Source organism: Armigeres subalbatus, chromosome 1, assembly GCF_024139115.2.
Source record: "Armigeres subalbatus isolate Guangzhou_Male chromosome 1, GZ_Asu_2, whole genome shotgun sequence".
Lineage (NCBI taxonomy): Eukaryota > Metazoa > Arthropoda > Insecta > Diptera > Culicidae > Armigeres > Armigeres subalbatus.
In genome coordinates, this window is record NC_085139.1 from 172,615,036 (window position 1) to 172,637,817 (window position 22,782).

Here is a 22,782-nt window from a genome sequence, read left to right on the forward strand (position 1 = left end):
GAAATTTTTGATGTGATGTCCACCAAACTATTTAATTTCTTACAGGGTGCACTAATACACTATTTGAGCACTTACCCAGGCTAATTCAGCATAACGTAGTCATGTAACTACTGTTCTGATGTTGGTTTTTCATTATAGCACCCAAATTGGTGTTATAATGTATATTATGCAACCCATTTGAGTTGCATAATGTTCATTAAAGCACCCATTTCGTTGGTATGGAAAAGTAGGCTGTTTTATCACTCAATTCATTTCATTTATTTAGTTTACATCTAAACAGATAACACTGAATCAACAATTTGACGCCACAATACACGGTTCGAGGCCGCATCTCTCCATCCTCGGATACGCCCCACGTTCGCCAAGTCGTTTTGCACCTGGTCTGCCCATCTCGCTCGCTGCGCTCCACGCCGTCTCGTACCTGCCGGATCGGAAGCGAACACCATCTTTGCAGGGTTGCTGTCCGGCATTCTTGCAACATGTCCTGCCCATCGTACCCTTCCGGCTTTAGCTACCTTCTGGATACTGGGTTCGCCGTAGAGTTGGGCGAGCTCATGGTTCATTCTTCGCCGACACACACCGTCTTCTTGCACACCGCCAAAGATGGTCCTAAGCACCCGTCTCTCGAATACTCCGAGTGCTTGCAAGTCCTCCTCGAGCATTGTCCATGTTTCATGTCCGTAGAGGACAACCGGTCTTATAAGCGTCTTGTACATGACACATTTGGTGCGGTGCCGAATCTTTTTCCGACCGCAGTTTCTTCTGGAGCCCGTAGTAGACCCGACTTCCACAGATGATGCGCTCTTCGTATTTCACGACTAACGTTGTTGTCAGCCGTTAGCAAGGATCCGAGGTAGACGAATTCCTCGACCACCTCGAAGGTATCCCCGTCTATCGTAACACTGCTTCCCAGACGGGCCCTGTCGCGCTCGGTTCCGCCCACAAGCATATACTTTGTCTTTGACGCATTCACCACCAGTCCAACTTTTGTTGCTTCACGTTTCAGGCGGGTGTACAGTTCTACCACCTTTGCAAATGTTCGGCCGACAATGTCCATGTCATCCGCGAAGCAAATAAATTGACTGGATCTGTTGAAAATCGTACCCTGGCTGTTACACCCGGCTCTTTGCATGACACCTTCTAGCGCAATATTGAACAACATGCACGAAAGCCCATCACCCTGTCGTAGTCCCCGGCGCGATTCGAACGAACTGGGGTGTTCGCCCGAAATCTTCACACAATTTAGCACACCATCCACCATTGCTTTGATCAGTCTGGTAAGCTTCCCAGGAAGCTGTTCTCGTCCATAATTTTCCATAGCTCTACGCGGTCTATACTGTCGTATGCCGCCTTGAAATCAACGAACAGATGGTGCGTTGGGACCTGGTATTCACGGAATTTTTGAAGGATTTGCCGTTCAGTAAAGATCTGGTCCGTTGTCAAGCGGACGTCAACGAAGCCGGCTTGATAACTTCCCACGAACTCGTTCACTAATGGCGACAGACGACGGGAGATGATCTGGGATATCGCTTTGTAGGCGGCATTAAGGATGGTGATCGCTCGAAAGTTCTCACACTCCAGTTTGTCGCCTTTCTTGTAGATGGGGCATATAACCCCTTCCTTCCACTCCTCCGGTAGCTGTTCGGTTTCCCAGATTCTGACTATCAGTTTGTGCAGGCAAGTGGCCAGCTTTCCGGGGCCATCTTGATGAGCTCAGCTCCGATACCATCCTTACCAGCTGCTTTATTGGTCTTTAGCTGTTGGATGGCATCCTTAACTTCCCTCAAGGTGGGGGCTGGTTGGCTTCCATCGTCCGCTGAACTGACGTAGTCATCTCATCCGCTGCCTTGACTTTCACTACCTGTACTCTCCGCGCCATTCAGATGTTCCTCGTAGTGCTGTTTCCACCTTTCGATCACCACACGTTCCTCCGTCAAGATGCTTTCATCCTTATCCCGGCACATTTCGGCTCGCGGCACGAAGCCTTTGCGGGATGCGTTGAGCTTCTGATAGAACTTGCGTGTATCTTGAGAACGGCACAGCTGTTCCATCTCCTCGCACTCCGCTTCTTCCAGGTGGCGTTTCTTCTCCTGAAAAAGGCGGGTCTGCTGTCTCCGCTTCCGTATATAACGTTCCACGTTCTGCCGGGTACCTAGTTGCAGCGCGACCGCCCGCGCTGCGTCCTTCTCCTTCAGAATATGTCTGCACTCATCGTCGAACCAATCGTTCCGTCGACTTCGACCCATATACCCGACGTTGTTCTCCGCTGCGTCGTTAATGGCTGCTTTGACTGTATTCCAGCAGTCCTCAAGAGGGGCCCCATCGAGCTCACCCTCTTCCGGCAACGCTGCCTCGAGATGCTACGCGTATGCAGTGGCGATATCAGGTTGCTTCAGTCGCTCTAGGTCGTACCGCGGCGGTCGTCGGTACCGAACATTGTTGATGACGGATAGTTTTGGGCGCAGTTTAACCATCACCAGATAGTGGTCAGAGTCGATGTTAGCGCCACGATATGTCCTGACATCGATAATGTCGGAGAAGTGCCGTCCATCAATCAGAACGTGGTCGATTTGTGATTCTGTCTGCAGTGGTGATCTCCAGGTGTACCGATACGGGAGGCTGTGTTGGAAGTAGGTGCTGCGAATGGCCATATTCTTGGAGGCGGCGAAGTCAATTAGTCGTATGCCGTTTTCGTTCGTCAGCCGGTGAGCGCTGAACTTTCCAATAGTCGGTCTAAACTCCTCCTCTTGGATAACATGAGCGTTCAAATCTCCTATGATGATTTTGACGTCGTGGCTTGGGCAGCTGTCGTACTCACGTTCCAGCTGCGCATAGAATGCGTCTTTATCATCATCAGTGCTTCCGGAGTGTGGGCTATGGACGTTGATTATGCTGAAGTTGAGGAACCGGCCTTTGATCCTCAACCTGCACATTCTTTCATTAATCGGCCACCACCCGATCACGCGCTTTTGCATATCGCCCACCACTATGAAAGCTGTTCCCAGCTCGTGTGTGTTGCCGCAGCTCTGGTAGATGGTATGATTACCTCTAAACGTTCGCACCATTGATCCCTTCCAACAAACCTCCTGCAGCGCTACGATGCCGAATCCACGGTCCTTGAGCACATCGGCGAGTATGCGTGTGCTCCCGATGAAGTTGAGAGATTTGCAGTTCCACGAACCGAGTTTCCAATCGCTAGTCCCTTTTCGTCGCAGTGGTCTTCGCCGATGGTTCCGGTCCATACTCTCTTGTTGATTGTTCGTTGCATGAGTTTTTTTAAAGACTGGCTTGCAGGGCCTGACACCAAACCACCAAAATTTCCGGAGGACCACTCCTCCTTATTTCCGGTGGACCATGGTGCACAGTTTCACTTAGAGTCCCTCGCTGGCACTCGGACGATGATCAGCCGCCCCTAACATGGAGAACAGACGCTGTTGTGAGCCGATCCTGACATGGATAACAGACGCTCAATAAGATTTGCACCTCCGGAGAGGAGCAAACCCCCCCTTCCCTGTCAGCATACGGCCATAGTTCCCACCGGGGTTGGTTACCCGATCTTCCCTAAGGTTGCTCGTATCCCGGCCAGCACCGCGGGGAGGTAGGGATAGAAGTTGCTGGGTAAGAGGCTAAGGACCGCGAGATGGGGTCTATTTTATTCCTTTAGGTACGTGAAGTACCAATGGTACGCTTTACCCAGCATTTGCCGTGCCAATATCACTCAAAGACGAACTATGAACCAGATATTATGATCAGAAATTGCAAAAAATTTTTTTTTATTTTAGGGAATGTTTTGTTTGCTCATCCCATGATTACCGAAGAAAGATATTGAAAAGTGAAAAGTCGTTTAGTTCTGGCATACTACTGTCTTGCGCGATTATCCTAATGCGTTTGGATTTTGTAACCCGAGCAGGAGCGACGGATATTAGCAGTTGGTATGAGCTAGGTGTGCATAAGAGGTAAAACACCAAAAAATAATACCTAATAATCATACACAAAATACCTCACTGCCCATGATGTCATAGATGACGTAATAACAATTGCACTTTCTCATGTACCTATTTGGAAAAATTTAGAGACAAACTTCGCATATTTAAAACTTTTCAACCCATAAATATTTAAATGTTATTTGACTCTTGCAATTTATCGATGTTACATTGATTGAATTCGCGGAATTTCTTTATGGTTTGATACCCGAACGAATAATAATTAGTTACGCGTTTAATATTGTTATAACAAAGTATGTTATTAATTAAACATTTTGCATATTAATTTTTGATATTATTGCTTTGGTATTTTATCTTTTATTCACACCTGGGGTGGCATTGCGCATCTCGATTCAAACAAAATTCTACCGAAACTCATTCGGTCGAAAGCCATTTGGCCGAATGAAACTGGGCCGAACAACACGTTAGGCTAAAAGTCATCTTGCCGAATTCCATTTAACCGAATTGGAAGAATTGGATTGGTTAGCCAAACGACTTTTTCGATCATATCTCGCGTGATTTTTGAAAACGTCGTAAGTCCAAAAGAGAGGCTTTCTTTGTTTACTTTCTCTTTTGATTATTACGAAGCCATACTAACATTTACATTGGATTTTTTCACAGAGATTTGAAGAAAATGATGCTGGGCCATTAGGCCGAATGGTCATAAGCCGAACGGTCATTAGGCCGAATGAGAACTGGGGAGTGAGAAGTGAGTAGTGCGAAGTGAGGAATAAGTAGAACGGAAGGAGAAAAAAGGAAAAAGGCGGAAGAAGTAAAAAGGAAGAAGAAAGAAGGAAGAAGTAAGAAAGAAGAAGGTAGAAGGAAGAAGGAAGAAGGAAGAAGAAAGAAGGAAGAAGGAAAAAGTAAGAAAGAAGAAGGAAGAAGGAAGAAGGAAGAAGGAAGAAAGAAGAAGGAAGAAGGAAGAAGGAAGAAGGAAGAAAGAAGAAGGAAGAAGGTAGAAGGAAGAAGAAAGAAGGAAGAAGGAAGAAGGAAGAAAGAAGAAGGAAGAAGGTAGAAGGAAGAAGAAAGAAGGAAGAAGAAAGAAGGAAGAAAGAAGAAGGAAGATGAAAGAAGAAAGAAGTAAGAAGGAAGAAGGAAGAAGGAAGTAGGAAGAAGGAAGAAGGAAGAAGGAAGTAGGAAGACGGAAGAAAGAAGAAGGAAGAAATAAGAAAGAAGAAGGAAGAAGGAAGTAGGAAGAAGGTAGAAGGAAGAAGGAAGAAGAAAGAATAAAGAAGGAAGAAAGGAAGCAGGAAGAAGGAAGGAGAAAGAAGGAAGAAGGAAGAAGGAAGAAGGAAGAAGGAAGAAGGAAGAAGGAAAAAGACAGAAGAAGGGGTAAGATGCAGAAGGAACTTCTCATTTTCATTTTTAGCTTCTTTTTGCTAATTCGGCCTAATGACCTTCGGCCAAATGGCCTTCGGCCTAATGGCCTGACACCGAAAAAATAGCTTTGTTTACCGTGCTGAGGTGAAAATATTGCAATAAATGCAAAACTTGCTTCAGTATTAGTGAAAGAGAGCGTAATGAAAGAGAGTTTCTCATTTGGACATATGACGTTTTCAAAAATCATGCTAGATATGACCTTTTCAGCCGAATGGTTTTGTCCAAATGTCATTTTCCGCCAAAATGGTCGTTTCGCCCAAACGAACCAGTCACTGCGAACCGGAAAAGTAAATACAGCGATACATCTTCAAATAGTCGTAACCAAAATTATTTATTTGACAACTTTTTTTTATATCTACTACAATGAATTGAACCCGCAGGAAGAAGGAAGGAGAAAGAAGGAAGAAGGAAGAAGGAAGAAAGAAGAAGGTAGAAGGAAGAAGGAATAAGGAAGAAGGAAAAAGGGACAAGGAAGAATAAAGAAGGAAGAAAGAAGAAGGAAGATGAAAGAAGAAAGAAGAAAGAAGGAAGAAGGAAGAAGGAAGAAGGAAGTAGGAAGAAGGAAGAAGAGGTAAGATGCAGAAGGAACTTCTCATTTTCATTTTTAGCTTCTTTTTGCTAATTCGGCCTAATGACCATTCGGCCTAATGACCTTCGGCCAAATGGCCTTCGGCCTAATGGCCAAAATGGTCGTTTCGCCCAAACCTGAGAGAGCCTTGTTTACGTTCATCATAATGTCACCGCGAACCAGTCACTGCGAACCGGAAAAGTAAATACAGCGATACATCTTCAAATAGTAATTATCAATGTAAATGATCCCGTATTATGAGAAATCGTTTTTATTCCACGTTAGGAAGTTCACAATCGTTAAAAATAGCAAATTCAAACAAGTTTTTATTGGAGTGAAAAATGTTGCTTCTGACGTTATGAAATGACACTTTGACTTATTGAGTTTCTACGGTTTCCACAGATATGAAGAAGAAGAAGACATAGTAAATAAACGATCTGTCAGCGAGCTGGCTTCTCTATCTCAGGGCCAAACTACAATTTAAGCCAAAATAACTTTTTCGGCCTAATGCCTTTTCCTGTAAAACTACCGTTTTGGCCAAAGGGTTAAATGACCTATTCGTGCAAATGGTTCGGCTATTTCTCTAAATCCCACCTGCTGCTTGGCCTGCTTTTCAACTTAGTGTTCTATTAACATTTTCTCAGTTATTATTTGAAAGCTCCTCTAAGCCCGATATTGCATGAGTATGTATCTTCTGTGGCAAGAACAATGGATAGTATCCATTGGATACACTAGAATCTGTGTCAAAAAGTCGAACGTAAAAATTCGAAGGACAAATGGTCGAAAGGACAAAACGTCGAAAGGACAAATGGTCGATAGGACAAAAGGTTGAAAGGACAAAAGGTCAAAAGGACAAAAGGTCGAAAGGACATAAGGTCGAAAGGACAAAAATTCTAAAGGTCAAAAGGTCGAAAGGACAAAAGTTCGAAAAGACAGAAGGTCGAAAGGACAAAAGGTCAAAAGGATAAAAGGTCGAAAACAAAAGATCGAAAGGATAAAATGTCGGAAGGGCAAATGGTCGAAGGCCAAAGGGCCGAAAGTAGATAAAAAGGTAGAAGAAAAAGAGGGCCCAAAAAATAATAGAAGGTTGAATGAAAACCGGTCGAAAAAATAATTGGGTCAAAAGGTCGAAAGGACGGAAGATCGAAAAGACAAAAGGTCGACAGAAAAAAAAATCGAATGGACAGAGATTGAAGGTTTCATTTTATTGATCATATATTGTTCTTACGAGGTATGCCTTATATTTTAAACAGGCGCTATTCTTTGGAGTTTACTTAACCCTATAACACCAAATATTTGTTTTTGCTTAAAATCTCTATTTGCTTTCTAAAACCGATCTAAACATATTTTAGGGAATATATTCAAATTGGCGATTTCGTCACTTTCACCTTTTTAAAATTTTGTTTTTCTAGTTTAGAATTAATTTTTAACCAGATTTGAACAAGCATTGAAGTTTATATTATTGATTTTAACACTTTTTAAAATCTGAACAATTAAAAATTACAAAATACAATTTATGTATCCCGTCTAAAGGCGGTCTTGAATAATATGAATAAAAGAGGGAAAAAATCAGCAATGAAATATTATCAGGTGAAACATAAATGTGCAAAAGAATGGTTGATTAACACTCGACGTTTTGACTATTTTTTTTCGACCTTCGACCTTTTGACGTTCGAGTTTTTGACCTTCGGCATTTTGTCTTAAAACCGTAATTACTATCTTTTGCTCCTTCGACCTTTTGTCCTTTGACGTTTATTTTGACGATATCTTATTTGACGATCTTTTGACTCAGCTTTTTTGTTTCAACCTTTTGTCCCTTCGACTTTTTGTCCTTTCGCCCTTTTGTCCTTACGACCTTTTGACTCAGATTTTTTGATTCGACCTTTTGACCCTTCGACTTGTTGATTTAAATTTTTTGTTTCGGTCTTTTGACCTTTTGTCCCTTCGACAAGAGCCGAGAATGTTTTCCAGTCAAAAACATCCTAGACCGGACCGATAATCGAACTCGCCATCTCCGGATTGGTAATCCTGTGCCTTTGAACGCAAGGCCAACTGGAGACCCAAGACCTAAATGACTTTTACAACCAAATTCGAGAATATCTATAAATAACATAATGCTTAGATGGGGAGAGGGTTACCTGATGTGTGACGACCTATACACAATTTTCATACACTTTATGTCATATAAAAAATGTGACATAAGAGGGAGAGCGACAGATGGAAATGCTCAATTTTTGCTTTACGTAACCAAGATCTTCCTTGTCCTATTAGGCCAAATGACCTATTCGGCCATATGACATTTTCAGCCAATTTACTTTTGGTCAGAACGATTTCCGCCAAATAACTTTCGACCAACCTCTCAATTATCATTAATCACTTCACACTTTTAATATTCACTATTGTTGGGCAAAACGACTTTTAAGGTCATGTGACCGTTTAAGTTAAACGACATTTTCGGCGTGATGGCCTGTTCGTCTGCCAAACGACCATTTCGGCTAAACGGTATTTTCGGCCAAATGATATTTTAGGCTAAATAATCCTTTCTGCCAAACGACCATTTTGACCAAACTGCATTTTCGGTGTATACGGCTGAATGACCTATTCGACCAAATGAATTATTTAGCCAATATGTTGTAATCAAGTTAGTATTTTTCATATATGAATGAATTTAGTCATGAATGAAATATTGCAACCAAATCGGTATTATTGGTGCTGCTAGGGAAATGACGGAATAAATATCCTGACATTTACCGCCTATGGCAATAAACCAACGAAAAGCTTGTAGGAAGTGTTCATTCGTTAGATCCATCATCAGCTCGAGATGTACTGCCTTGGTGCAGAGGCAAACGAAACATGCAGCATACTCTCAACTGGTTTACGAGGTGCTGGTCTGATATGAAGAGGCCTACCCCGGTGGTTCTGGTATTTCTCCCATGAACTGCTGAATTGGTGGAAGTTTACACCGGATGCATTGATGCTCAATATAACGTGATAAATTTAGACCTTCCAAAGGCCAAATATGGAGCATAACCGCACTGAAAAATAGCAGAGCACCAGCATGCAAAAGCTTCAAATGATAATGCTGCAGTACCATCCGAGTGACTAGACATTAAAGAGTCGATGGCGATCACGTTCACCACCGGGCGGATGTCGATCCCAAGATTTTTTTTTACGTTCAATCGAAGACCAGTACTGGCCAGCTATAACCACCACGGCAATTTTCCCATGTAGGTACAATAATGGATCCTTTTTCCATCATCCTCGTTCGATTAACGTTCAATTAACGAATCAATAGAACGATGTAGAAAAGGCGCAGACGATGAATGCTGATTAGGTTCTCCCATCTACATTGCAATTATCTCATGCAGATACAGGGTTGTAGTAACTAGGGGTGTGACACAATTTGTTTATCCACGCTAAGTCAGCAGCCTTTGCCGAGGAAATAACCATCCTTGTGAGAAATTGTTTTTTCAATAGATCCAATGAAATCAATTCCTAGATCGGGTTTACTTTATTTACTAAGTGCCTTCTCTGATGGTAACAGCGTGCGGATCAAATGTTGAACAAAATCATTCTCTGTCATAAGACGAGTTTAGTACAATTCCATTTAAGTCTTATGACAGTGAAAACATTCCACTTTAAAAGAGCTAAATAATTTTCTTGAAAATCATTCTATTTCATCGACCGGAATGCCGCTGAACCAATAATGTCCTAGGGTCATCACGATCGCCTTATCATACTCGTTGAGCCAAATTCACGAGACAGCAGTGAACGAAATTCTCAAATATTATCGTAGCTCTCGTCTAAAGGTAGCATACTCAACCGGAAAACTGTCAATAGCGCAAAGTGTTTCTTTCAAACTCGAAGCCTAAAGCTCGGTAATTCGTTTTCGGTCATCCAGAGAAACACGGTGGGGTTCCCACCACTTGCTTATAACCCCTCGCATCAGCCAGCTACAGTTTGATCACACACTTACCATGAATGCCAGCATTATGGCCGTCCGGAACATCATAGCTAGAAGTGCCATTTTTGCGGCAACCTACAGTGACCGTGGGACACATATTTGAATTGCAGCAGATGATCTAGATCACCATGTCTTGATGAAGGTTCTAGCCAAACCGCGTGGTACTTCAACCTTCCCGTCACTCCACACATGGCTGGATGATTGGAGCGCCTGAGATTGTCCAGCAGAATTTTGAACGTTTGCAGTATAGTAGGCTGTCGTCTCACGAAGTTTGAAAAATACTTTCGTGGAGATCGAATACACCATGAACCTCCGTCCTCTGACCAACATTCCGATTGATGACGATCATTTTCCGGACATCTTAGACGCCTTTTGGAAGCAGGGGGTTCGGAACTATTCACTAAACGATTACTCGTAGGACGGAGTAGTTCTTTTCGGCGAAGCCAGTAGATGTTGGATATTTAGTAATAATCATGGACCAGAAGCACACTTCGGATTTGTTGGCCAGAGGGGCGAATTATCTCTACGTGTCCGGCTCCAGATGGTCAGATAAGATCAGCCACTATATACATACCACGTCTGGAGGCATGCAGGGCGGTCTGCAGAATTGCATAGCTTTCTATCGTTGAAAAAAATCTAGCTGGAAGTAAACTCAAAGAATTTTATTTTCGCTGTGCTCAACAACGGGACCCTTCATGTGTATGGAGCAGTTATTCTAGCATGCTTCCTAACATAGTGTTTTCATTTTCAAATTGTCGCTAATTTTTGCATGAAGATGTGCAACAGAGCTCTGGCTAATTTTCCATTTTAAAGGTTAAAAAACTCCCAAAATTTGATTAGGGCCAAAGAACCATCTTCAAACGCATGTGGCTTAAGTGTTCAGATAATTTTATGCAGTTCATATCAACAAATTAGATAATTGGCTGATCTGAACGAACTGAGGTCTGAGATTCTTATAAGCGACACAAGGTTTGTTTGCATAACATAACAATCCTCTTGGTATCGCCACCGTGGCCAGTAAACAACAATCAAATTTTCAATTGCACTCAATATTAAAATCTCGCCAGTCAGCAATAATGGTGAATACTGCTTCTATCTTGTCCTCTAGAAAATCGTGTACCGGTGAGTATGCCTAATCAAAATCATGTTTATATCACCCAGCTGAGTCACGTTCGCGTTAATTAGACGCTTCGATCGAGACGGTCTTTGGCTGACTTCGGCCCATATGAAATCAGTGGAAAACAAAATCAAAACCAAACACACATTGGTGCTTCGACTGGACCCGCATCGGAATTTGCCGCCATCACGATTGTACACGGTTCAAAAGACGCAGTGCTGGGCTAAGAACTTCCAGAAGGAGCACATGTTGCACGACCCAATCACCCAGATAATCGATTTATCGGTCAGCAGCGCGATAGAAGACAGCGAACCGCATGCCACCTTTTTACCGTAAGCCATGTGGTGACCCATATAGGCAGCTAGTGCTAATCAAGATAAATGAGAGAACTTGGCGAAGCTAATAACCAATCTAACGTACAAGACATGCTATACCCAGCGATAGGTTCCTATAAATATGATGGTTCGAGGTTGTGCGTTCAGATTTAATTCCTATTGGCATTTTGAGTTTTTTTTTGTAATAGAGTATGTAAAGACTGCTATTAATCGAAATGTTCATGTTGAAACATATTTTGGAGGATTACTATCTATCTAATATGAATGAAGCTATTGATTTCGGCAGACAGGAGCAATTACTTCGCAAAGAAATCATTACTTCACTTTTGATGGAAAATAATTTCAAAATTTAACTGTGTCCAATATGAATATTTTTTTGTTTGTACTCTTCAGTTTTCACCATGTGGTATCAAAGCGCCTACCATTTCACACTCACTAACTGGTGCTTTTGAGGTTGTATTCTGTGGTCAAAAATTTAAGTACTACGTTCGTTCCATTTGCCTCATAAAAGCCTGATGGTTACCGGAACTCTGAGAGCAGTATTGCACCAAAGTAGAAGAATAAACCACACGAGCACACCTGGAAAGTTCTTCCTTGATATGCTTGTACTTGGGAACGGGAAGCACTTGTACCTGGTCCTTGATTCTGCTGGCATCAGGAAAGCATTCGCTCAATTTCAACTACTGAGAGGAGTCTTGCTTGTGCAACGGATGCCTATCACGGAATACCGCGGCTGGTTCCATCCAACATACATATACATATGAGCTAAATTAATTATGGAGCAATTTAGTTCTATCGTTTTCTTCAAGACTGTGTAATATTTTCTTCACCTCATTAGCCAACTGCCGATAACACCATTCTACACCAAAACTCTAATAATAGATGCACCTTTTCCCACGGTAAATGAAATAATGGCTCAATTCTTCTTCTCAGATTGCATCAAATACGCTTCTTTTCCACTGAAAGTGTACTATCAGAACGTTCGTGGTCTGAGAACAAAAACGAATACTCTGCTTCTGTCGTTACTCGATTGCGATCTTGACATTGTTGTTCTGACAGAAACATGGCTACACTGTGAAATCGCTTCCTCTGAATTTGCCAGTAACTATGTTATTTACCGTTGCGATCGTAACGCTTCTACTAGTAATCTCCGTAGAGGTGGCGGCGTACTAATTGCTGCGTCAAATCGGAACTGCAGTGTATTTCGGTGAACCTCGTCGATTGTGATTGCCTAGAACAAGCCACTGTTCGCATTATTCTGCCTCAGTTTTCGCTTTACGTTAGCTGCATCTACATTCGCCCAAACAGCTGCCCTGATATCTACATGAAACACGCGGATTCTATTAGCCAGATACTGAATCGTGCCGATCCCTGCGACGTCATTGTTTGCCTTGGAGATTACAATCTGCCGAATCTAGTCTGGCATTTCGATGATGAAATTAACGGATACTTGCCTATCAACGCGTCAACTGAGCAGGAGCTTGCCCTATCAGAGTCCTTGTTATCCTCTGGAATGCATCAGATCAATGATCTTCTGAACGCGAACGGCAAACTTCTTGACTTGGTGTTCGTAAGCGATCCATGCATCATAGATCTCTTCGAGTCGCCATCGCCATCACAAGCCATTAGTTTTAACCGTTGACGTCTGTTCTCGCGATGAAAGATCAGTGCTAATATCTACCGTTGACTACGACTTCAACAGGTGTGATTATCAAATCGTCAATGCACGGATTGCTGCCCTGGACTGGAATCATATTATGAATTATGCCTCAATCGACGACTCTGTTACCGCGTTCTATCGCACAATCGAACAGATCATCCAAGAAAACGTGCCGGTCAAACTTTGCCGACCATCGAAGAAATACAATCAACCCTGGTGGACGCCACAGCTCCGAAATCTTCGCAATCGTCTGCGGAAATGCAGGAAGAAGTTCTTCCGAAACAGGATTGAAGCGAACGCGGCTAATCTGCGGTTAGCTGAAGAAAAATACACTCGTATGCAGCATTGTCGGTTCCGTGAGTACATGGAAAGTCTTCAAGCAAACTTGAAAAATGATCCTTCATCGTTCTGGGCCTACATTAAAAAAAGGAAGGGGTCGAACAATATCCCTGTTGACGTCACTTATCGTACGCTTTCCTCCCGATCACCTGACGCAACAGCAAATTTGTTTGCAAGCTTCTTCCGCTCAGTACATGACGACAATCCTCCTCCATTGGATCAAAGCTACATCGAAAGTCTTCCGTCGTATTCCGTCCGGCTTCCTAAAGTCACTTTTAGCAATGCGGATATTTTTGAAGCTCTCAGCTCGCTTGATACATCAAAAGGTCCGGGACCCGATCACCTACCGCCCACTTTCATCAAACAATGTGCTTCATCGCTGGCAATGCCCATTGCTTCAATTTTCAATCGATCTATAAGCGATAGTGTTTTCCCGGAAGCTTGAAGCTTGCTTCGATCGTTCCTGTGTACAAATCCGGTAACATACATAGTGTAGAGAACTACCGTCCGATATCAATCCTTAACTGTTTCGCCAAAGTTTTTGAGAGTCTTTTGCACAAAGTATTATACCCAGCAGTACAGTCTGTCATCTCCGAGTATCAACATGGGTTCATGAAAAAGCGCTCGACGACATCCAACCTAATGGTATTCACTCATACAGTGCTAGACGAATTGGAGAACCGTAGCCAGGTCGACGCTATTTATTTTGACTTTTCAAAGGCGTTTGACAAGGTGCCACATGCACTAGCGATAGAAAAACTTGACCAACTTGGCTTACCTACTTGGATCATTCGGTGGTTAAAATCGTACTTATCCTCTCGCAAGGCTTTCGTCAAAGTACTTGGCGCCAAGTCTGATGCCTATGACATTCCCTCTGGAGTACCGCAGGGCAGTATTCTAGGTCCGCTCATCTTTATTCTTTTCGTCAATGATCTATGTAGCAACCTGAGCTCTGGAAAACAGCTTTATGCGGACGATTTGAAAATATACCGTGTCATAAAATCGCTCGTAGACTGCTGTGCTTTACATACTGATATTGTGAATGTTGCAAACTGGTGCAAAATCAATGGTATGCAGATGAACCCGACTAAATGCAAAGCCATAACATTCACTCGTTGCCGATCTTCTATAATCTATGACTATTGTCTGAATCACACAGCGCTTCAGAGGGTTACATCGATCAAAGACCTTGGAATCGTTCTCGACAGTAAGCTTCGTTTTACGGAACATTTATCAGTTACCATTGCTAAGGCCAATGCTATGCTTGGATTCTTACGGCGGAATACAGCACAGTTCGATGATGTCCATGCTCTCAAATCATTATATTGTGCATTAATTCGGAGCATACTAGAGTACGGAGTGCAAATCTGGGCTCCGTATCATTCCGTTCACATTGAACGCATCGAGAGAATACAAAAACGCTTCATCAACTACGCCTTGCGCCGCTTACCATGGAACGATCCATCAAACCTGCCTCCATACCGAAATCGTTGTGCTTTGATTGACTTACAACCAATGGCAGACCGTCGAGTGATGCTTCAGAGGATGTTTATTTTCGACGTCATAACGTGTAACATCGACTGCCGTTACATCCTGGAGAACGTTCGATTTCATGTACCGTCTCGTCAACTCAGGAATCGTCAACTGTTATGGATCCGTGGTCACCGCACACACTACGGTCAAAATAATCCATTGGACTTATGCTGCAGACTATTCAACGAAGTGTGTTGTTTTTTCGACTTTAATGTTACCAAATTAGTTTTTAAAAATAGGATTAAGTCAAACAATCAGTCTGTGCAATTTACAAGTTGAAGACCATGTACAATAAATAAATAAATAAATAAATAAATTAAGTGTGAAAAAAATTATACCGAATATTCGTATTTTTACAAAACCTTAGACTTCCAAAAAGCTTTTCAAAAACCATCAGAATATTTGTAGCACAAATAAACATTTACAAACACAATGCTAACTCTAAGATAAAAGTCATGAATCATTCACAAATAAGCCAAAACTTCAATGTATAGTTGATTTTACGAGCGCTAAAACTTCCCAAATTAATCATATTTACTCAACTTGACGTAGAAGCGATCTGGCAGTTTATTATTATATTTGAAAACTCATTAAGAACTGTTGCATCCCACAAAGTTCTGCCGACGTTGTCGGTCACGCGTCCCGACCTGCCACCCAGCTCCACTAATAAGTTACTTCGGTAGACAAAACAACAGAAGGAGAAAATCCGAGCCAAAACGTCCGGTCTCCTCCTTCCTCGTTAGCCGGCAGCTTCCGCCCACGGTTCCCAATTTGGACAGACCTTTTTAATTTCTTTATCTCTCAATCGCAATCCAGTTGGCTGCCTAGCACTAGCTTTTGGCTGAATTCGGTCGATGCAAGGGTAAATTTAATGCTTTCATCATGTTTGTATCTCTTGTACTTTTTTTAATTTTTTTTTTGGTGGAATCAATCCACTTTTGATAAGCTTATGCCTAATCGTCCATATCTTTCGAAGATTACCACGGAGCAATACAATGAAAAAGACATTTCAATATAACTTTTGTTCAATAAGTAACATATTGATAAACTGAACACATCAAAAAAATATGAACACTGTATTCTGAAGTGTTGCGACAGCGGATGTAAACTTTTTTCAAATATATACGAAAACTGTTCCGGCCACCATCTCATTCTAGCAAATTCATCTCACTCCCACATAATGTATTATACCAATTTTGTCGGACCATTTTGTAAAAATGCTGAAAAAACTAAATAAGCTTCATTTTATTTTTTTTGGAAATGATGTTTAATTTTGATACACATAGTTAAGTTTGCAAATTTAAAGAACCCCACTATTCCATTAAGTACACCGACGTATTATCAATTGTAAAACAGCTGCCCTTGCGAGAAGTTGTTCCATAACCAGCTAATAACGATGGGATATCAGTCAACTCTCCGTATCCATCGAATCTGCTTTGGCAATATTTCACATTTTCTCTCTCTGCCCAACTACCCTACTACTCTATGAACTATTTCTTTTTAAATAAAAAGTTGCAATACTCTTAGAAAATCTTTCAAGACTTGGGACTTTTTGGGATTTAGAAAAATTTCAGATGGATGATATCAAAACTTTGACCAATTAGAGGCTTAAATATGTCCGATGAAGCTTAAATTGGGCATCTAGTGTCATTTTTTGGACTAGTGAGGTTTCTGCTCAATGTCGGTTATAGGAATTCGATGATTTTTTTTTCAATTCCCTAAAAATTTCCAAGAGAAAAAACAGTATCGAAAAAATACTTAAAAAATGAGAAAAAAATATTTACGATTTTTCAAGGTTTTTATTCAAGTAGGTTAAAAATTTATAATTGAAGTTTCGATCGAATAGAGGCACTCCCAAACCTTGACTATTGAGCTTGAATTTTGCATTGTATATGTTTGGATTCTGTAGTCGAAATCCTGAAGGGCTGATATCGAAATCAAATTGAATGGAACCTTCATTGAAACGGCGAATCATAGCAACTGAACAACTGTTAGCAGCGTAGTTTGTGCAATGTAGGGGAAAAGTGGGTAAAACCGACACCTTAAGCAACTTTAAAGTTCCCCAATCTATGAAGCAATTTTCCGGTCTAGAAATTTCATACAAGCATACTTTGGCCCTTCATGCATCAGTCCATGAGGTCTCAGGACAATATTTCTTGATAGAATTTGATTTATGATGAAAACGCGAACAGTCCATCTTCCAGTCCAAACAGCTGGGGTGCGGGTAAGATCGACACCACATGAGGGTAAAACCGACACATCAAGTCGTTATGGAATCGAACATCAGAACAATTCTAAATGATGTTACCACATAATTGAAAATGTTTAACAACATTTATTTTGATGTTTGTGTATGAAATTCATGTTTAGGTGTCACTCATAAACGATGGTTGAACAAAATTTCATATATTTAAAATCATCACCACATATCATATTTTTTTTTAAATTTAATTTAAATTTTTTTTTTATAACGGCGATTTAAACTAAATGCATATAGTGCAGTTATGACAAGAAATGAAAATGGCTAGTTCCGTAGGTAACAAGTTACATGTCTACAGGAGGAAATGGACACGAAAGAACAACACTAGAGAACGGATTGAATATATCTAAGAGCAAAATAAGCCTAAAAATACGGTTCTTCTTTTAGTGCTCTTGTTATCCGACCTGCAGGTTTTCCTTGATGACTCAATAGACCTATTGTCACTCCCAATGATGATATGGTACGTAATCAGTCAATGATTAAGTTATATTCCCCGGCGCCCCTTTTTCCAATACTTGAATTATATTATGCGAATGATGTGTCTAATAAAACAGAGGTATTTCGTGATTCGATGGCAGGTGTCGAATTTACCCCAACTGATAACATAATAATGATGAGATACATGTGGATGTTTATAATTAGAAAAGTAAACTATTTTTCCACAACATACACAAAATGATGTTCAATTATGGATCAGAGATGGATTAAATACTGAAAATCAACAAATTATTGTCGTAAAAGCTTATACACCGATGCCAACATTTTACATAACTCATCTCCTCAATGGTGATCAATGCTAATTGTCTGTTTATAATGACTCTTACACGTCTCCGCCAGTTACAAAATGACTAGAAATACTAGAAATCAAACGTTTATTAAAAGTGTGTCGAAATTCTGTCCGATAATCACTTGAAATCAGAGATTTGAAGTGGTGTCGGTTTTACCCGCAGTGTCGGTTTTACCCACAATTCCCCTACTGCTTCATATAGCAAAACTCTAGGCCGTAGTGTTTGAGATGATGCGTAAAGATTAATCTTGGCTAGTTAATCGGGCGATAGCAACATTTTGGTGTTGAAAGCTGTTTGCGTCACATTTGAATACAAGATTCACAAGAGCAATGTCGTTTTTTTTAACTTCGAGAGTGTGATTTTCATTGGCCTCCTAATATAAATCTAGACCAACATTTGAAAAGGGCGTAACAGCCAAAATTTGTTCCTTCTGATTCTTCGTCCACATATATAGCTATATATGTAGTTAAAGAATCAGAAGGAATAAATTTTGGCTGTTACGCCCTTTTCAAATGTTGGTCTAGAAATAGTAGAAGATGTAGGGGAACTGTTCCGATCTTCATCTCACTGTACATATATCCATCTCATCGCTAAACAAAGAAATACGGCACCAAATTCGACGCTTCTTTTTGTCAACATGCGTGCTCACTGCTGAAAAAAATCACAAAAATGATAAACAAACACAATTCCTTTCCATTGCTTTGTTTTTGATGGGATGGAAATAGGAGCTATGAGATGAAGTGGCAAACCGTTCCCCTATAAATTGTTGGTTGGTTGTGAAGTTTATGTAGAAAAATCACACAATAATAACTTTCTCATGCATACACGACCTTTCTGCGGAACAAAATAGTATAAAAATGATCGGTAAAGTATATTAGTCAACCGCATCCGTCTGTATCAGCAAACGGACGATAAATTGATATCCTTTTCGTGGTTGCCACGATGTTGGTTGAGCAGGGAACCACACGCCACCGAGAATTCTTTCGGTCAGATATGGTTTGTTAATAAAGTTATAAATTTCAATTGTCTTGCCCTTATTTTTATCGGTTCACCAACAAAGCATTTTGAAAAGATTCATCTTGGGTTTTCCCTTTTTTTATAAAGTCTTAATTTGTGGCAGATTGTTTGAAGTTTTGCTGGTGTGAGACTCATTCCGGATAATTTTGTTCTTTTTTTGTTAGGAAAGTGTTTGATCGTGTCCACAAAGCAAAACCAATTAGGAAGTTTGAAGCGTACCTTCAAGTTAGATTCAAAGAAATTCAAAGGTTCATGAAGCTTTAAAAGTAAAATTTTGAATTTAATTATTAATTAACATTATTTAATAATTCACATTTCTGTTGACCATTATTTTCAAGTTTTCATCGTACGTGAAGCCTGGGATGAGCTTGAGCAAACCGTACAATTCGTTTTTTTTCATATACAGAGAACCGAACGAAAGAGGCATGACATTAGCTATTCATTTTCAATATGCACGTTTAGGATGCTCCAGTCAATAACAATGACGGCCATGCCGTTATCATTCATATATTTAGCTTACATCTAAACAGATAACACTGATTCATCAATTTGACGACTTGGAACCGTGTTTTCCATGCTACATCTCTCCATCCTCGATTGCGCCTCACGCTCGCCAAGTCGTTCTGTACTTGGTCAGACCAACGCGCTGCCAGGTCGGAAGCAAACACCATCTTTGCAGGGGTCGTACCTTTCCGGCTTTAGCTAACCTTCTGGATACTGGGTTAGCCGTAGAGCTGGGCGAGCTCGTGGTTCATCCTTCGCCGCCATACACCGTCTTCTTGTACACCGCTTAAGATGGTTTTAAGCACCCGTCTAAGTTTCATGTCCATAGATGACTACCGATCCTATGGCAGTTTTGTACATGACTAGGGATCGTAATACTCACTCATTATCACGAGCAGAGGATGCTCACTTACGCAGATTTTTGCCGAAATCATTTTGCGGGAAAGAAAAAAAAGGCCTGATGAGAGATAACTATTTCTCCTTCATTGTCAGTACCGCGAAAAGTTGATTTGTCCGTACCTGGTATTCACAGCATTTTTTAAGAAGTTGCCGTAAAGTAAACACCTGGTCCGTTGTCGAGTGGCCATCAACGAAGCCGTCTTAATAGCTGCCCACGAACTCATTCACTATTGGTGGCAGACGACGGAAGATGATTGGGAGCATCACTTTGTAGACGGCATTAAGGTTAGTGATCGCTCGAAAGTTCTCACACTCAAACAAACACGCCTTTTTGTAGTAGGGGCACATGATCCCTTCCTTACACTCCTCCAGTAGCTGTTCAGGTTCCAAAATTCTGACTATCAGTTTGTGCAGGTAAGTGGCCAGCTTTTCCGGGCCCAGATGCTTCATTGGTCTTTACATGTTGGATGGCATCCATAACTTCCCTCTAGGTGGGGGCTGGTTGGTTTCCATCGTCCGCTGAACTGCCGTAGTCATCTCCTCTTCTGCCTTGACTCTCACTGCCTGTACTCTCAGCGCTATTTATGTGCTCCTCGTAGTTCCGCTTTCACCTTTCGATCACCACGCGTTCGTTTGTCAAAGTACTCCCATCTTTATCGCTCCCAGCCAACACAAAATTGTATATGATGTATCATAAGATGCTAAAGTGGAGGTGATATGCGTGCATGTTGTATGGGAAAGTAGATATATCGCCTCCACTTTAGCATTTTATACGGCATGATATACGATCTAGTGTTGACTGGGCTGCACATCTCGGTTCGCGACACGAAGTCTTTGGGGGATGCGTAGTTGCGAGATTCGGGAGGCGCGTTTCTTCTCCTGAAAGAGGCGGATCTGATGTCACTGCTTTCATCTATAACACTTCTCGTTCTGCCGGTCCCTTGCTGTGGGGAAGGGTCATTTGGCCGAAACCCATTCGGCCGAATGCCACTAGGCCGAAAGTTGTTTGGCCGAATATATCATTTGACCATTAGGCCGAAAGTCAACTACCCTTTCAGCTAAACGACCCTTTCAACCAAACGACCCTTTCGGCCAAATGACCCTTTCTGCATAACAACTCTTCCGGCCAAGCGACCCTTTCGGCCAAATGACCCCTTCGGCCAAACGACCCTTTCGGCCAAACGACCCTTTTGGCCAAATGATCCTTTCGGCCAAACAACACTTTCGGCCAAACGACCCTTTCGGCCAAACGATCCTTTCGACCAATCGACCCTTTGACTTATTTAAGGTCAACTTTTCCAAAGAACTCAAATTTTTTGAATCCTTCAACTATTTTTAAAATCAAAAATAAAACATGAAAAAGTGCTGCACGTATGAACCGACCTGAAAAATTGATCTGATGTTGGTTCAAGATTGGGCAAATGTTAGGCCTAATTTGAAAAACGTCATTTTTTCGATTTTTGTTTTAATTTTTTAATATAGTTGGAAGCGTGAGAAATTGATTCTCTGGGAAAGTGATCCTACATTCAGCGGCGCGCATAAAATTCACCTGCGGTGCGGTCATAAAATTGCAGCGGCGCGCCGGTCAAAAAATCGTGGCGAGATACGTGTCTGTCAAAGGTACAATCAAGTGGTGAAATTAAATAAAATTGTACAAACTCGTCTTACGACAGGTAGACATTCCACTAAAAGCTCAAAATAACTTTCTTTACGTATTATTCGTTTGGTATTAAAATACCTGAACTTGTTAGGCCTGAAGTATTTTGCACATTATTTTAGGTATTTTTTTTAGTATTTTATCTCCTCTTCTTCTTCTTCTTCTTATTGCCATTACATCCCCACACTGGGACAGAGCCGCCTCGCAGCTGAGTGTTGATTAAGCACTTCCACAGTTATTGACTGCGAGGTTTCTAAGCCATGTTACCATTTTTGCATTCGTATATCATGAGGCTAACACGATGATACTTTTATGCCCTGGGAAGTCGAGACAATTTCCAATCCGAAAACTGCCTTGACCGGCCCCGGGAATCGAACCCAGCCACCCTCAGCATGGTCTTGCTTTGTAGCCGCGCGTCTTACCGCACGGCTAAGAAGGAGGATTCATCCCACGTTTTGTTATCGAGGTCGTTGCTCCTGCTCGGGTAAGGAATCGGCACAAGAGATGTGATCTATAAAACCAAAGCAAGAATTTACATCATTGTCGCTGGTTATGTGACGGGTGGCCGGTAGCCCACTACATTTTCATTCGGTCTTTTGAACATGAAAGTTTTTCTGTTTTTCTTTTCCGAACTATGATCACGAAAATTATCTGTACTGCAAAGAACTACTGTGACCTTGCTGGATTTGTAAGCGGACGCCTGATCAAGAATTGTGATGAGTTTTGGCGAATGAACATCGCCGAGCTGCTTAGAGAGGTGCAGACTGTGCGAAGTAGGCACAGTAAGTGACTACCACTACTCGGCGAAGAATCGGTGAATGGTGTAAGTAGGCAGATCGAGGAGTATCAGCAGGAAGGATATATAATGGAGATAGTAAAATTTGCTGTGTAGCTAATGTGAATTGTGAATGGCATCTTCGGATATGATCCAAGGTCCGAATATGTTGTCTCCCCTTCCGAGAATGTCGTATCGCCTTCTTTGTTGAGGCCGATTCGAAGCTCGAGTGTTGTAAAGTCCTCCGAGGTGAAGAACATTATTATAGTTATGGCCCAGTTAACAAATCAGTAAGACAAACTACACAATAAAACCAAATTAAAAAATGTCCACAGTTTGATCATCTTTTGCTTCTAGATTCCGAAAACGATTTTGTTATTCCAGGATTGATCCATGTGGGACGCTTGTGTAGGGGAAATGTTCCGATCTCCATCTCACTGTACATATATCCATCTCATCGCTAAATAATGAAATACGGCACCAAATTCGTCGCTCCTTTTTGT

At 41.6% G+C, this 22,782-nt stretch overlaps 1 protein-coding gene across 2 annotated transcripts in view; it reads right to left on the reverse strand.

Moving 5' to 3' along the window:
• The window catches only part of LOC134205534 (netrin-B), a 219,727-nt gene that overhangs the window by 115,860 nt on the left and 81,085 nt on the right, over positions 1-22,782 (reverse strand). The window lies entirely within an intron of this gene.